This window comes from Rousettus aegyptiacus, unplaced genomic scaffold (assembly GCF_014176215.1).
Source record: "Rousettus aegyptiacus isolate mRouAeg1 unplaced genomic scaffold, mRouAeg1.p scaffold_m13_p_11, whole genome shotgun sequence".
NCBI classification, from domain to species: domain Eukaryota; kingdom Metazoa; phylum Chordata; class Mammalia; order Chiroptera; family Pteropodidae; genus Rousettus; species Rousettus aegyptiacus.
Genome location: NW_023416286.1, coordinates 38,941,384 through 38,960,128, shown reverse-complemented (window position 1 = coordinate 38,960,128; position 18,745 = coordinate 38,941,384).

Below are 18,745 nucleotides of genomic sequence, written 5' to 3'. Positions count from 1 at the left end.
TTTCTAACAAGCAATTCAGCTGTTCCCAGGGACCATTCCCTAAGAAATCTTGCTTTAGAGGAAGCACAGTGGTGATCCAAGGTACCAGGAAATGCACAACGGGGCCAGTACATATCCTTTGGAACCAGTAAGTCTTAGCTAGTGAGACATTTCTTTAATCAGGTGACAATATAAAATTCAATGAAAGACATTCGGCCTGTAAATTCAGCAAAATAAGGAAAGCTAATGGATTGCTCATGTGGACTACTGCATTGCTGGACGGAGAAAAAGAGCCTCAAATCTCTTCTGATTGCACCCTTTGTAATTTTATTCTGAAGAACCTGAGACGACAAAAGTTGGAGCAAACTAAGGGTGATAACTGGCACTTGAGGCCTCAGGAAAAGGGCATTTACAACTGTCACTACAAGGCCAAACACCCCATTAGAAGTAAAAGAACTCATGTAGCCCTACAGCTAAAATTGAGTAATATTTTTTTTTGTTTTCAGAAACTATTTCAACAGAAACTTACTAGAGAGGACTCTGGGTTTCTACAGGCATAGATCACTCTGAAAGATGTGTGTATTTTGGTGAATATATATAGCAATATGAAAGTGGGTAAAATTGACCCATGGTGCAAACAGTTATGTTCCTCTTTGATCTTCTATTCACTTTGCTTAGATGACCCCACGGGGAAGAGAACAATGACATGGTTTCAGCTGCCTCTCTTGAACTATAAGAGGCCATAGGTGATGGAGATACACAAGGTGGGGCTGAAAGGGCAGTGAATTAGGACCCGAAAGATTAGTTGCAGTCCTGACTCAACCACTAAGTGCTTGTGACATCTAGTACCAACACTTCCCTGGACCTTTGTGTTCTTCGTAAGAGGATGCATTAAACTAGATTAAAAATAAAGCCCCATCTAGCCTAGGAATTCTGTGTTTTCATAACCGCAGCAATTATTTTTTTTCTCACTAGTGCTGTGATGAACTGAGAACATCTGGGGGATAACTCATAAACATTTACTGAAGAATTCATCACATAGCATGTCTGTGACAGTTGCACGTATAGACTTAATTATCTACTTTTCTAATTTCATTATGGCAAAGTTTTATGTTGTAAAATGCCTTACGCTTGAGAAATTCTCTTTTCTTTCTGACACAGGCATTGCCACAGATTATATCTCTGATTCCCTAAACCATTGAAGTCTCACATCTAAAGTAAACCGATGAAACTTGGCTTCTTTTTACAGTGACCTTTTAATTAATCTATCATAGACTTCTTGGGTTTGTTTATTTGGAATATTTACATAATTTCATGATTTTTTCTCAATATCTTATTAGAAGAATGTTAATTACAGATATCTTCCAGTTCTGGAGCTTGGGAGTTAGACCACAGAATAGATTTGGATTCCTTTGGATAAATATATCCGAAACTTAAGCCTCATCTCCTTTGTGGAGGCTGCCTTGATTCCCTGAAATTATAAGTAATTATTCTTTCCTCTTTGATCCTATAAATGATTACTCTTTCCTCCATTATCCTTTAGTGTGTTTCTAGGTATAAGTGATCAATCTTAGGTAATATATAATCTAAATTTATACCAAATACTCAAGTGATTGGGTTCATTGAAATATGTACTAAAAACACTTGGAAAATTTGGTAGAGATCTCTCTGTTGGACTTAACAAGTTTTATAGAAAGACAAATGTCTTAGAAAAATCTGAAATCCCTGGGAAATAAGCTATACAAGTAAAAAGGAGGAATATTTTCTATACTGCATCCCTGAGCAGCCTGCATGGAACCAGTTCTAGCTTTGAAATTACTGACGCTGTGAACTTAAGTGAGCTCCTTAACCTCACTGATTTCCAGTTTCCTCAACTACCAAACAGAGATAATACCACCAAGCGTCTAGGGTGGATGTGGTATGCATGTAAAATTCAATAGCCTAATTTGAGGTACTCAGTCAATATATGCTAACAATAATGAAAATAATTTTGGAGTAGTGCACCAGCCAAGAGTGAGTGAGGGTCGATCTACTGGCAGATGCAACAAATCCTGGAGATGAATTCTAGGTTCAAATTCAAGCAAGAGTGAAGCCTAACTTGGGAATTAAGGGTCATGGGGCATTATCTAAAGTTGACTTTTTAAATACTTTTAATTCACCCCTCTTTCATTTATTTGTCTTAAAGCCATGAGGTTTAGAAACTGCTGCCTGATTATTGTGCTTTAACACACACTCAGTAGAGGAGAGGAAATTCAATAAAAGGGAATAAAATAATTTGTGGTATTTCTTTCTCCAAGGTATAATAAACTGCTTATTTTGAGACATGTAATTATTAAAATTATAATTGGCTACTGGCAGGTAAAAAATTGAAAGCAAAGAAATGAATTGTAAAAGAATGGAAACCCTGTGGATAATTTTTATTCTTCTGAGTAGTTTGCACTACTTAGTGGCCTTCAGAGAAACAAATCAATAACTATTATTTAGAGCTTCCCTACAGCTTCCAGTGCTTTGGGAGCCTTTTCTCTATCAGTGATCCCATAATTTTATCAATATGGTATCATTAGCATTCCACAGTTAGCAATTAACCTTTATCCAACAAGCTCAGTTATAGCTTCAGGAAAAAACTGTCAGTCACATGGAATACACTCAGATTTCAGTCGTATAGCTAGTTCTATTTAAGATAGATGAAACAGCTGTTAAAGTTATAGTTAGAGCTAGAGTAAGTATTGATTTGCAAGAACCAATTTCCTGTTTTTAAGGCAATCTGTGGAACCAAGGGGATATCTGTATCAGTCATTTTTAATCTTCATAAGACATACAGTGTTCCTGATAGGGACACCATAATATTCTTGTTTCTCGCAGAGCTCATTAACAATAGCTCTATTTTAGATTTCAAAATACATATTAGTATTTCACTAGTAACACTGCTATATTTATTTATAGGGTACTTTCACACAATTACTTTAAATGATCTTCACAACAATAACACTGAAATAGTAATATTATATCCTTTATTCTAATTAGAAAGGAAAGCTCACAGAGATTAAGTAATCTGTCCTTTCACCCACAGCTATTAAGTAACAAAAAGCCCTAATCGTTTTAACTCAATTTCAAGAGTACTTTTGAGCAAAAATGTATTTCTGGACCCTTGACCCTGATCTACCTGTAAATTTCTGGTTGACTTTGAAAGTTGTCTCTCTGGGACTCAATGTCCACAACTGTAAAATCAGCTGTAATAATGGGATAGGTTCAATGAATTCTAAGCTCATTTCTAGATATAAGATCTATGATTCCAGGCATCTCCAAATTAACTTTGTATCTTAGCAAGAGTACTTTAGTATTAATTATTGATGAAATTACATCATAATGTCCTAGCCATTGCTTTATGGTATATTTTATAAGAATGATGATGTTTTTAGTAATATGAGCACCCTGAAAAAAAATTTATCTTTCAACTTTTTACAAAGAATATTTTGATGACTCCTTTTCTTAAAATAGTATTCGTGACTTACAGATTATACTTGTAATAGTAGTAATCATTAATTTTCCCCCAAGATCTGAAAAAATTGCTTTCGACATGTATTATGAGTAACTAGAATGATTTAAATAGCCAAAACAAAACAATTAAGAGAAGGATGGAGTAAGGATTCATCTGTGTTGTTTACATTAATGTGAATTGTCTGGATATAAAATATCATTAGCGAAGCAGAAGAAGATTCTGGAGACAGGTCTACGAATAATCTATGTATTTGATGAAACATTACAAGTAGAGGAAGAAATGCCCATTTTAATTTGTCATAGACTAAATTAAATATAGAAAGAAGAATAAGCTTTTGTTAAGAAGATTAAATTTTTGTTTAAAATATAGGGACAGTTGTTGGTTACAAAGATTAAAATTGAATTAAATCCAGTAGAGAAACAGGTGACTTATTTAAATCCAGATAAACATTTGCAAAGAGAATAAAGAGAAAACAATGTATGAAATAAATTAAAAATCCTGGAGAATGTTCCTTTGTTTGTTTAGCTCTTGATGAAGACCTCTGTAGACCTTGCTCCTTTATCTCACTAGGGTTGAACTCCAAAGAGAATTAAATTCTTTTCAATTTCATGTTCTATTTATACCCATGATATCTAAAAAGGGTTTATAATATATATATGTGTATATATATATAACATACATATATATATATATATAATATTACACACTTTACGTACATGCATATGCAATTCTTTACTTAATAAAAATCTCTCCACAACCTCAATACAGACCACAGTTAAAAGTAAAACCACTGTAGTTGAACGGGGAGCAAAGAATCTAGAACTCCCTCTTTCTTCATTCCCAGTGGAGGTCACTGAGATACTACCAGTTTGAAAATGACTAATGCAGTCCTTGTTGTTTTGTTGTTTCCCCTTTATACATGAAGAAACTGAGGCCCTAACATAGTTAAAATAGTTGACCCAGTCCCAGTCACGTACTCATCCACCTGGAACTGAGATGCCACCTAAGCCCAGTGACGATGGCAAACGCTTTCTCTTTGAATATACAGAGTCTTGCCTTTTAGTTATAACTGTGCTACTGATTTGGGTCTGTTACCTTGAACAAGTCAGTTGACTTTTTTGAATTGATGTTTTCTTGTCCTAAAACAGAAAATATGATAGGGAACTTTAGAAGAAGCAAAGGAAGAGCAGATCTTCTACAGGACACTTTTATTTCTATAAAACGACTCCAGGTGAAACCCTCCAGAAATCATCGAAACTTTCAACTATAGAAAATCAAATGGAATAAAGTAGTGACAGGAACTTCAAAGAAAACAAACACTAAGACTCACTGTTCCTCAGGGAATCTACACATGCACATTCCTTTAATACAGAATAAACATTTGTAGTAGAATAATGTGTGTTTATATTTAGTTCTTTTAAAATTTTCCATGGAAATACTTCTAACAGAAGAGAAATGAAAAGGTATTATGCTTCCTCCCTCTACTCCTTATCATTTCACTTTTCAATTTTGCTTCTCTTTTAAAATTTTTATTAGTTAAATTTATTGAGAGGATATTGTTAATAAAATTATATAGATTTCAAGTGTACAATTCTGTAATACATCATCTACGTATTGCATTTCTGGGAAGCAAATTCTGATTTGTGATGTTTGCTGATTCCTGTGGAGTAAGAATCTCCTTCTGTCACCATATATTTGACTTTTTTCTACTTCCCTCCCCCACTCCCCTTACTCACCTGGTAATCACTAAACTGTTGTCTATATGGGTTTTTGTTTGTTTTTTGTCTTGTTAATTTGTTGCTTTCAGTTTCACATGTGAGTGAAACCATGATTTTCAACTTTTTTCATCTGACTTATTTTGCTTAGCATGTGATTCTCAGGATCCATCTATGCTATCGCAAATGACAGTATTTTATCTTTTCATATGTTTGAGTAATATTCCATTGTATATATGTACTACATCTATCCAATCATCTATTGGAAGATACTTTGGTTGTTTTCATGTCTGGGCCACTGTGAATAATGCTGCAAGGAACATAGGGGTACATATATCTTTATGAATAACTGTTTTTAATTTTGGGGAGTAGATATCCAGAAGAGAGATTGCTGGGTCATATGGTAACTCTATTCTTAATTTTTTGAGGAACATCTATACTGTTTTCCATAGCGGCTGTACCAATTTTAAGTCCCACCAGCAGTGTATGAGGGTTCCTTTTTCCTCACAACCTCTCCAACACTTGTTATTATTTGACCAGTTGATGATAGCCATTCTAATTGCTGTAAGATGATATCTCATTGTGGTTCAGATTTTCATTTCCCTAACAGCTAGTGAAGTTGAGCATCTTTTCATATATCTATTGGCTGTTAGTAGGTCTTCTTGAGAGAAGTGTCTGTTCAGGTCCTCTGCCCATAGGTACTAAACTTATGGACCTTGGTCTTAGAGAGGATTTTATGAATTTGACTTCAAAAGCAATGGAAATAAAAGCAAAAACAAATGAATAGAACTATATCAAACTAAAAAGCTTCTGCACAGCAGAAGAAACCATCAACAAAATGAAGAAGCAACCAACTGAATGGAAGAAGAAATTTGCAAACAATACCTCCAATAAGGGGCTAGTATCCAAAAAATATAAAAAACTAGAAATAGAAAGAAATTACATCAATAAAATAAAGACCATATATGAAAAGCTCACAGCTAGTATTATACTCCGTAGTATAAAACAGAAAGTTTTTCCTTTAAGAAATAAGGCAAGGATTTTCACTCTCACTACTTCTAATCAACATAGTACTGGAAGTCCTAACTAGAGCAATTAGTTAAGAAAAAGAAATAAAAGTTATCCAAATTTGAAATGAAAAAGTATATTGTTTCTGCTTGCAGATGGCATAATCTTATATATAGAAAACTCTAAAGACTCCATTAAGAAAAACTGTTAGAAGTAAAAAAATGAATTTAGTAAAGTTAAGGATACAAAATCAACAGAAAAATCAGTTCTGTATCTACACACTAACAATGAATTATCTGAAAAGGAAATTAGGAAAATAATCTCATTTGCAATAGCACCAAAAAAAACCCCCAAAATATTAAAAAATAAACTTAACTAAGGTAGTAAGAGACTTATTTGCTGAAAACTATAAAATACTGATGAAAGAAATTAAACAAGATACAAACAAATAGAAAGACATCTTGTGTTCATGGATTGTAGCCTTAGCATTGTTAAAGTGTCCAGACTTCCCAAAGTGATCTACAGATTTCATACAATTTCTCTTAAAATCTCAATGACATTTTTTTTACAGAAATAGAAAAATAATTCTAAAAATTATATGAAACCACAAAAGACCAGGAATAGCCAAGTCAATCTTAAGAAAGAACAAAGCTGGAGGCATCATACTTCCTGATTTTAAAATTTATTACAAAGTAATCAAAAACAGCATGGTACTGGCATAAAGACACACAGGTAAACCATTGGAACAGAATAGAAAGCTCATAAATAAATTCATTCATATGTAGTTGGTTGGTCTTCAAAAAGAACACAGTGGAGAAGATAGTTCCTTCAACAAATGATATTGAGAAACCAGATGCAAAAAAATGAAATTGTACCCTCATCTTACTCCTCATGTATAAATTATCCCAAAAGGCTTAAGCATGAAATCTGAAACTAAAACTCCTAGGATAAAATAGGGGAAAAGCTTCATAACATTGTCTTGTAAAAATTTCATGGATGTGATAGATATGACAACAAAAACACAGGTAACAAAAACAAAATAAACAGGTCTGACTACATGGAACTAAAAACTGCACTGCAAAGGAAACAGTCAATAAAGTAAAAAAGGCAATTTTTGAAATGAGAGAAAATATTGGCAAACTATATATCTGATATGGAGTTAATCTATGAAATATTTTAGAACTCTTACAGTTTAATATATAAAAAAACTAATGATTGTATAGGAAAATTACTGCTTTCTATATATTTATCATGTATTTTTGCACTGTTTCATAACTATTTTGTAAGCTCTGATTTTATTTGCTAATTCTTTTGGATTTTCTTGGTAAATGCCAAACAATTTATTATATCTTTATCTTGTCTTATTGCATTGTCTTGGGATTCAAGTACATTAATGAATTAATAGTGATAATAGCAGAAATACTAACCTTGTTACTGAAATTAATTAGAAAGAATTACGATGTTTCACCATTTTATATGAGGATCATGATAGGAATCTTGTATATAATTTTTATCAAGCTATAGAAACATTCTGTTACTACCTTCTAAGACTTCTGTTATCATCACAAATGAGAATTAAATTTTTCAAATGCTTTTTAAGCATCTGTTGAGATAATCATATATATTTTCCTTTTATAACTTCCGAAGTGGTGAATCACATTAGTAGATAAGCATAAATTTAATCATCTGCATTTCTGAAAAAAGGTCTCCTTTATCATAAAGTATCATTATTAATATACTTAGCTTATTAAAAGAATCATTGAGATTTTGAAAACTTATGGTTGAGTTTGAGCTTTTTATAGGTGTTATGACTCTGATCAAGTCTCTTAGTCTTCATTAATTTTAACTCCCTCAAGTGTAATGTGAGTAAATGCCACACTATTCACAAAGTAGCTGTTAGGATCAGATGAAATTGTCAAATTCTTATATACCAAAAAGAAAAAAAGTTATATACGTGTCATTTATTACTTACAATATTCAAGAGAACTGAGAGATTAGACTTATATCCTCCCGATAGTAAGCATGAACTACCTAGTATATTGTTAATGAGGATAAACTGAGTGTATTGAATTACCGTATTGGGCAACTCTCCTTTTTTCCAGTGGCATTGGCTACATCCATTGAATAGAGGAGGAGTCAAATGCACAGAAGATGGCAAGTTAATTTTTCCTAAGACTTCACTAATGTTAAAAATTCCATCATGCCTCTGTCTGAGGGTTTAGTGATACTAATCTCTAATTTTGGTTAGTAGCTTGGTATACTTCTTCAAGAATAATGACTGTATTTTGGTAGGTAGAAAGAAAATGGCCCATGGGATGATATTTTGAAGATTGTCCACTAGATGGCATTATGAATCCATCGAAATTGTTTTAACTAGGTATTTATTCACCTGCTAAATACTAATTAGTTAAGGAAAGATATGGGTAAATGGAAATTACTGATAGTAGCACTTTTTTTGAGAAAGCTATTTAGTCCCTTTGTTTGAATATACACTAAAGGTAGAAACAACATAAAATTATCTTGGAACTTGAGGGCTCACTTGAGAGCAATCGCCTCTCTAAGGAAAGTAATTAAGATTTACACGAACAGGGTACACTCACAACAACAAAAAGTCAGTGAAAAATTTTATCAAAAAAATTAAACATATTTTTGTTCTTAGTTGAATTGCTTAACCTCTTTGTGAGATAAGTGGATTCCAAAGGAGCTTACATAAGTATATCAATGACCAGATTAAACATAAATTTGAGAAAAAACTGGATAGGTTGACAATGCTAAAACAGTTTTATATTTATATAACTAGAAAAGGGCTACTTATACTGCCATCTCTTTAGGGTTGCTTTTGGCAACAGAACATTTAGATACATGGAATTTAGATCATAATAATGACAAATACTATAATGATTATTTATTCTCGTTAATTCTTATTATTTCTTATGACAAAAAGTAACTGAATTCAGAACCAGGACTTATTCTGATGGGAACACTGAGAGTAGCACTTACCCATCCTAAACCAACACTGCCTTTTCTGTTTTATTTTACTCTTTTTTCCTATAATCTAATTTATCCCCCACCTCCAACATATATCCACATCTCCTTCAGTACATCTTTACTCACTCTTATAGTATATTAAAGAATAAAAGACTTTTACCTATTTTTTGGAAAAGAAAGAACACTCCCAAGTTGGTAGCTCAACTGTTCAGAGTAAAATAGAATGTTCTATGCAATTTGGAACCATGGATGAAATTATTGTCTCTAATAGACACACTTATGCTATCAATTGTCAGCATAACTCATGTCTGGTCCTCAGTCACATATGCTTGAAGCCATTGCCTAACCTTTCATCAGCAATTATGTTTATTATTTTTATACATGGACATGCCTGATAAGGAAGAGACCAATTTCCAATGGCTAGAAGTCTTGGGAAAAAGCAAGAAATGCCCCCAAAGACATCATATGTAGTAATCTCATTATCTAGAGCCAGGAAAAGATAGAAAAGTTAGATATCAGATATCATAAGCAATTATGTTTCTCTATTCTGTTTTCCTGCGTTAAGATTTTAGCTTTAAACTTTACAGTTTGGGAGAATTCTATCTTCTCAGTTAATCAGTAAATGGTCAACATTTAAGAAATGCCTCTTTTCTGAAATCAATCCAAGTTCAAGTAGAACATTCTTAGTCAGGTTGCCTAGTTTTCAAGTGTTGAGTCATGCTGACTAAGGGGCAGTGGTGCAGGGAGGTAAGAGAGAGAATTCGTGCCTCACACAAGTCATGTGAATAACATTAGCTCCATTCTAGAACTGGAGAGCTCTCTAGGTCCCTGTGTCAGAATTCCTAACCAATGAAATAGAGAGTCTCTTGAACTGCCCTTTTTAATTCAGTGGGGGAAAAATGTTTGGAATGCCATTTGCGTAACTGTGACCTCAATTCAGCAACATGCCCAGACAGGTGAGACAGAATCCACCATCTTTAGGTGGAAGTTTCAAGGGTGTACTTTTAACGCTTTAATTACAGAAATTCTTAACATGGGATAATATTCTCATCTACATAAGGGGAGACTATAATGTGATTCATTTAAAAAATTAGCAATCATAACGAAATATATTGAGTCAAATAAATATTGACTCTTCTCCAAAGTAATCTTGTCTTTTGAGGATAGATTTGATTTTTGGAAATAGCCAAGATGTGGGGAGCTTGAAGCCAGTGCTGACGAGAATCACTTAAAAAGCTGAATAATTAGAAAGATTGAAGCTGCAGTGCTCAATCTATTTTTTTTAAATAGGAGTTTCTTTTGGTTTTCACTGACTTTCTTTGCCTGTAGTAAAGATAGCTTGAGGTAAAGAACTAGTATCTCTGATACGATAGTGTGTGCATCGCTCCCAAATTGGACATTTCATGAGAAAGAATGCAGCAACTTGGATAGTCAACTCGATAGACCTTTAAGACTCAATATGTCATAATTGGATATACTGATTGAGTATGCCTAGATCTAAAGAACTGAGATTTTGAGTCACAGTCCATTGTAAGGACTTCAAAAATCATCTAAATTTATACTATTTATTATGAAATTTTACGAGTTTTTTGTTTGTTATTTTAATTACCTTTAATGCTCTAGGAGTATGTTTTGGGATTATATTTTATTAAAGTAAATTTTGCCTTATTATTTGCATTTAAGATCATTGTATTTGGCTTATAGGAAACATGAAAGACTTAAAATCCACCTATGCTAGTTAAGGTTCTTATACAGTGACAGAATTGCATGATTTGAACTAACACTGCAAAATGAGAAAATTGGATTAGGGAAAAAAGAAAATTTTCAGACAAAACTCTAAGCCTCTGCTCTGATGATCTATGAGTTGGAAATGCGATCTATAGCAGCGTATCTAGAGAGTTTTAAATTCAATGCTGCCCATTTTCGAGAGAAATAATGACTTCTCCACTGGCAAGTCACCATGATCACTGTTTGTAAATTTTAAGCAAAGTTTATCATTTATAGAGGCTTGCAACTTGGCAGTCATGTTCAAAATACTAGTAAAAGATACCTGACGAGAAATAAAGGAAAGCCTTCCGCTTTGATACTTGCAAATTACAGCGAGTCATGATTTAGCTTTGAGCTGTATGTTACCTATATGAGCTATATGTACCAAGCTATATAAATCTGACATGTAAATGCACATATGACATATACATATATATGACATACATATACATAGATATATCACCTATATAAAAGAATATTTGGAAATTTTCTTTTCAAGAAAGTATTTCTATAGATTTGGACAAGATTTTCTTCTTCTACAATTTTGTCTTTCTTTTCTTATTCAAAACATTCTTCTGTGTAAGAAAAGTGACTAAAATTTAATTGTCTTCCTTATTGAAGGAAATCAGACCACTGATATTATAAACCTTCTTTTCTCCATCATGTCAAACAACATTAGTCTTCCATTTCATCTTAAAGCAAAGACCCTTCAGGAGCAGGAGTGAAGAGACAATTGCAGAGAGGTGTACTGGAATGAATCCTGAAATGTGCCATTGGGCAGCTGTGTGCCTTTGGGCAAACCACAGGATCTCTTCAGGCTCAGTTTCCAGTCTGTAGAATGTAAAGCCGAGCCAGAGTTTCTAAGGCAGCGTATTTTTGCTCAGTCTGCATATTAGAATCACCTGGAAGTTTTGAAGATGAGTTTCTTGAATTAGTGGCATTTCGTTTCCAGAGCCTACCACAGGACGTAATACTTAAGTAAGGTTGCCAGATTTAGCGAATAAAAATAGGACGTTCAGTTAAATTGGGATTTCAGATAAATGATGAATAAATTTTTACCACGAATATGTCCCAAATATCTAACCGACAACTCTAGTCAAAGTTTGTTTGTGAGATAAATGTATATCATTAAGCTTGTACTGGTGGGAATGTTAGCTAATGTCAAGTGGTAGGGGATATGTGTTTCCACAGCTTTTCAGTCATATTACCTGGGGAGTCTCTTACCTTTTTTTCAAGTGTTACCAGCCTTGATTGGAGTACTCTTTCAGCCTCTAACAGGACTGTCATATCAATTGGAATGCTTTGGGCTGTAAGTAAAAAATACCTCAATTAAAATAGCTCAGATGATAAGGAAATTTATATATTTACTTAAGAAGCCTGGAGCTGAGAAGAAGGCATCAAGGACCCAGGTGTTTTCATCGTCTTTCTGTTGGGACATCCTTGGTGTTTTGTCTTTCACCTTTGGGTTTGTCCCATGATTGTGAAGTGGCTGATGTGTCTCCATGTAGCATGTCTTCATATAAATATATTCAGAGAGCAGTTAAATATTGTAAATGTCTTTTAACTGGAGAAAACATTTTTGGGGGGAGGGATTCCTACCCACAGAATACTTTCTCTTTATAATCGTTGGTCAGAATTAAGTCACATGTCCATGTACTAGATTAAAGGGAGACTGGAATGCAAATTTCATGTGTTTTTATTCTTCCTGGTGGGAGGCAGTTTCTGTAAGTGATAAAGGAAATGGTTGGAAATCAGTATTATGGAGGCAACTGAGTGTCATCCCTAACTATCATATCTAGGATAATTCTTTCCTTTTAAATAGCACCAGCACATGAATGGAGGACCAAACTGAAGGAATAGGGAAATTTCACAGCTTTAGAAGGTAGTTCCTTTGAGGCCTTTATGCGTTAAACCCTGACTAAAACCAAAGAGACATCTCTGTTTGTCTCAACATAGCCCTTTAAATATGTTATTGTTTGGCCAGAATGGTTAGAGCTTTAAAAGTATACAATTGCTTCCCTTTCTCTCCAAAAAAAGAAAATGAAAAATTTAAAGAATCCTTTTTCTTTTCTCATTATTCACCTTAGTTTTTCATGCCATCTATAAGGCATAAAATCCCACTGAATACATGCACAAAAATCTTAGAAGAGCTGGCAGAATCCTCATTTCATAAAGGGACATCTTTTTTTTTTTTTCTGTTGGAACTCATCCAAATGTACTTTCATTCTTAAGTACACTATTAGAAGGAAAGTAATCCAGATAATAATTTTCTTTTGATGCCCATGACTGCTCAAGCTTCTTAAAGTGCTCTGCACTCTTGTTTTAACCACTGATCATCACTTTGATCGGGCAACGCAGAGCAATATGTTTCAGTGCAGAGAATTCTTAACTAGCCTGAAGACCTACAAAAGAGCTTTGGCCCTGATTTTCACACAATGTTACATGCTTTTGCTCACCATGTAAATGGGGTGTATAACTGAGGTAAATTCTTTCACAGTGCTCTTAAAATATAAATATTAAAGTGTATTTTCCTGAAGCTTGTATAAAATTCAAAGTGGTGCACAAAATACATTTAAAATGCTACATCTGGAGAAGAGAGAAGAGAAAGAAAGCTAGTATTTAATGAATAGCTTTGCTATTTCAGACACGTCGCTAAATGTCTGACGTCTTTGATTTATTTAATCTTGAAAACAACTTTTTGAGTTATTTTATAGGCTATTGATTCGCCCAAGGTCATATAATCTAATGAACATCAGAGACAGAATGAGAATTATTGCCAAAGACTACTCTCACAAAGGAAGATATGTGGAGTTTTTAAGAATACACATTTGATTAGGTAGTTTTTTCTTAGTCTGTATCTTTGACTGTCTATTAAAATAAAATTTCTGTTTAATGTTGAATTTCAGAACAGGCCTTAAACCTAAAACAGCACTCATGATCAGTAGCAGGTTATCCAGCCAGAGATATTTTCTAGAGAAAGATTTGTACATTTTCTCTTGCCCACTGACAAGGATAGGCACATTCTCTGGAATCTACTCCATCACACATTCCAAGCATAGCAAATCAATCATTAATTATTCTCAGGAAGAGTGTTCAAAGTTCTCTTCCTCCTTTGGGTGATATGATAGAAAAGCGAAAAACAAAAGAATCTCGGGTACAGGTAGTTAAGCGGTATCTGATCCAACATCCCAATTGTTTCAGGATTTTCTAATTCTACACTGCTTTATCACAGCCCAAGAATAAACAAGGGGAAAACTATGGATTTTTGTAGTGAGGAAAGAAGTAGCTATTGAAGTTTCCTGACCTAAGTAAATTTGAATTGTAGCACAAAATAGCATAGTCTCAAAATCTTGAGCTAGTTCCTCAAAAAGGCTCTGAGGTATACATAAGAGTTTGTGGTGACTATTTGAGAAATGGGTTGGACTGTTGAGGAAGCCTGCTTGAGAACACTCTAAAGGAAATTAAGCACTGAACTCTAGTTATCTCTGGGAAAAAGAAGAAAGAATTTAAAGGAAAAATTAGTCCAGCAAAAATAATACTCCTCAAAGATTCTCTTATGAGGTATACGGGTTTTCTTATTTCTGTTTCATAGTAATTTGGATATAGTGAGTATTTAGCTTGTTGTTTTGGTTGAAAATTCATTTATTCAATAATCATTTGTTCAATAATAATTTATTCAACAACCCTTTGCTGATTATCATCCATGTGTCAGACATTGATATGGGGCAGAAATAGAACTAGTATATAAGATAAAAAGTGTTACTGAGGAAATGAGCCACGTACCAAAATTCACGAAAAACAATGGGAACAAATTCTAAGGCATTCATTCTTTAGAGCAACTGTGAATGCCAGCACAGGTCATTCTTATACTGTCCCACCCACTTATTATATAAACTGAACAGTGAGGCCCAAGGCTCTTGAAAATTTCGCTCACTTAAAAAAAAAGTGTCTATATTTTCTGTGCATTTAACAATGTGCAAAGAGCCTTTGAGAAATGTGTTTTTGAATAGAACTAATAATAAGAAGGAGTATTAAAAAATGTGATGTCGATCCTTTAAAATGGTTTAAGCGGAAGTCTAAGACTACAGCATAGATTTTAACTTTGCTACCTTAAAGAGATGGCTTCAGATTACAGTATTTTAAAAATTTAGTTCACTCTCAGAACTCTAGTTTAATATTAACTTTCACTCAGAGAAATGCCTTTTGTAATCTAACCTGAGCCATAGGAAAACTTCTGCTGACAATTCCATAGCCTGCGGAACCATTCTTTGCCACTCCCAGTGTTCCTGTCTTGACCTTTCACGTGTCTATTACTAATTTGTTTCCGAACTCAGAGGGAGTTAGAGCATAATGAAGTTTTACTCTGAAACCCCAGCATCGTCTAGAATTGCAAACCAAGCAGGCCCAGGGTAAGTTTGCCTATACTTGCTATAAGTGTCAGGTCAGGCTAAGTTGGACGAGAGAAATACTTCTCTGATCTAGAACGGAGATCATTGAAAGTGTGTAAAAACTACCCCAGTTTTTAGGGGCCACCTTGCCTTATGCAACTAAAAGGAAAGATTTCCTAATGGCTAACGAAACCAGGGAGAAAGCTGACCCTAAAAATGCTAAAGATATGCATAAGAACTGAACACTGTATTGTCCCACTACTCAGAAAACTAATGAAAAGATTTTTAATTTTAATCCTAGTATTAGTTTCTTGAAGAATCTTAAATTGTACAGGCCTCATCTCTGAATCTTTTTTAAATGAAATTTTAGCCAAACAGGTGGTAAACGTGTTTCCTTGACATCTTTTAAAAAATACTTATGTCTGTTCAACGAAAACATACTAAGGGACCCCTTGTGAAGGGGCTTTGAAAGGTCTGTTTAGCCCGCTATGTCAATTGCTGTGCCATAGGCCATGAATTAATTTAAATATCTCATTGTCTTTTCAAAGATTCCCTTAGATCTGTCATTTCTCTACTAGTCTAACCTCTTATTGCTGATTTCTTGAAAAGGTGTAAAGATCATTCTCTTTGCTCTTACAATACTATGCAAATACATAACACTCATAAAATAAAAACAATGCTGGACTCACTATTATAATAAAGATGTTTGACTTGTCATTAAAAGACTAATTTTAGTCTCTAATTTAAAACAACACACTGAATATCCTTTAAGGATTCTGGAAAAGAGGCATTGCCATTTTCATTCATTCTCCTGAACAATCTTTAAGTCTTGTATTTGTTTTCTCTGTTTTCTTAACCAAAGTATATCCTAGTAAATCTGGGAAACAACTATCCTAGGTTCAGATTTTGATTTGTGTTTCTCTCTTTTCTTTTCCAATGCATCTCTCTGATTGTTTCTATTTACTTGTCATAGCATCTAATACACATATAATGCAAAGAGCTCACCATGTTTCCTAATGGATTTATATGTGTACATATGGTATGTATCTTGAAACAGTTTTTAATTGCATATAGCTGTGCAGTCAGCTGCTGATTTCTACTACTTCTAGAAGCCTTGCCAGACCATCTGCAGACCCTCTAATTATACTTTCTGACCAGAGGGCAACTGGCAGGAATTAAATATATTATGATCGTATTCAACATAATCTCAGGATTCCAATGCCTTAGCTCAGAAGCTTTACCAGCTGGCCTTCAGCAGGTGACAGAGGTTAACAAGGACTTATTTTAACTGCAGTGATGTTTCTCTGAGTCAGCAAATAATGTTGACAGTTAAGAACTCAGATCTTACACAAATATCAATTATTGTCTGGTTAGCATAATTGAACTAAGTATTTAAACAATAACAAGAAAACTTTTCTAGATGCTGGTTGTATCTTCTTGGGATCGGGGAATTTTTGTGACTGGCTTTGGGATAAAAGCAAATTATTGGATCAAACGAATTCACTGCAATTTTAAAGATTCCCCGCCAGAAGAAAATACTCGCTAGAATGAAGGAAACAAGCTAGTTTAATTGACTTTCCTCAATAGTTCACCCCAAAGAGGCATGATTTACATATGACCATAGATTAGCAGTTATACTCCTGCAGTCCTTTATTCCTGCCCTTCCAACTAGTCATCACATATAACTACAGAACTCGCCTTCCTATACGCTCTCCCCTAACTGCATAAAAGGATGTTTATGGGGAAAGGCTGCTGTTGTTGTTTTTGTTGTTGCAGGGAGCGTTCGCATTAGGAGAGGTTTTGTGTTGGTTGAAAGAGGACCGCATGCTTTTATTTTATGAGCAGAGTGGCTGAGGGAGTGAAATGCAGGGGTATGCACGAGAGAAAGAAAAGAAAAATTGACACATGAGACTGGTGAGAGAACTGATATTATTTAGAAAACTTGAATTCAAATTCCTGAGATTACTAGTTATATGTAGAGACACAATATTGGACTACCTTTTCTTTCTTTGTTTTAAAATCAACTTTATTGAGATGTCATTTTTATTTGATATACTGCATTCATTTAAAGTGCACCACTCAGTGTCTACACCTGTGAAACCACTGCCATAGTCACACAGAACATTTCTATCACTCTTCAAAATTTCCTCTTGCCCCCTTTTTTTTGTCCCTTTCACTCTACCCTTGGACCCATTTAACAACAAGCTGCTTTTTTATCACGGTTTTTTTTTTTGTCTTTTCTAGACTTTTATAAAAATAGAATCATAGTCTTATGTCTGGCATCTTACACTCAATGTATGTTTTTGACATTCATTGATTTTGTTGTGTATATTAATAGTTTGTTTCTTTTTATTGTTGACTAATATTCCATCGTATGGTTTTATCGCTTTTTGTTTATACATCACCTGTTGGTGAACATCTGGATTGTTTCAATTTTTGGTTATTGTGCATAAAACTGCTATAGATATTTGTGTATAAGTCTTTGTATGGACATATGTTTTCACTTCTTTTGTGTAAATACTTGGGAGTAGAATGTCTGGGTCATATGTTTAACTTTTTAAGAAATTACCACAAGGTTTTTTCAAAGTGATTGAACCATATTACATTTCCACTAGGGATGTATGAGAGTTCAAGTTGCTCAACATCCTTATCAACATTTAGTATTGCCAATCTTTTTAAATCATAGTCATTCTAATGTATGTATGGTAGTATCTCACTATAGTATTCATTTCCATTTCCCTGGTGACTAATATAGTTCACATCTTTAAATGCTATTTGTTTACTGTCATGAGTGAAGTGTCTGTTCAAATTTTTTGCCCCTTTTTAAAAAAAATTTATCATTTGTCTTCTCATTATTGAGTTGTAAGAGTTTTTACACAGTCTGGATCCAAATCCTTTCTTGAATATGTGCTTTGCAAATATTTCCCCCATTCTTTTGGTTGTCTTTTTATTTTCTTAATAATGTTTTAAAGAGAAAATTTTTTTATTTGACGAAAGCTAATTTGTTGATGTTTTCTTTTATATAGCTCATGGTTTTTGTGTCTTATTTAAGAACTTTTTAAAACCAAGGTTGATAGAATTTCTCTATTGTTTTCTTTTAAAAAATTATAGTATTAGGCTTTACACTAGGTCTATAGTAATTTCAGTTAATTTTTGTATATAATTTGGGTTGATATTAAAAAAAACTTTTGCAAATGAATATCCTATTGTTCTAATCATTGAATGTCTTTACCACTTTTGTTGAACATAAATTAGCACATATGTGTGACTCTGTTTCTGGACTTTATTTTGCTTTGTTGTTCCTTATGTCTATCTTTATGTCAATACTACACTATCTGGATTTTTGTAGATAGTGTAAGTTCTTACACTATCCAGTTCTATTTTGTTTCTTCAAAATTGTT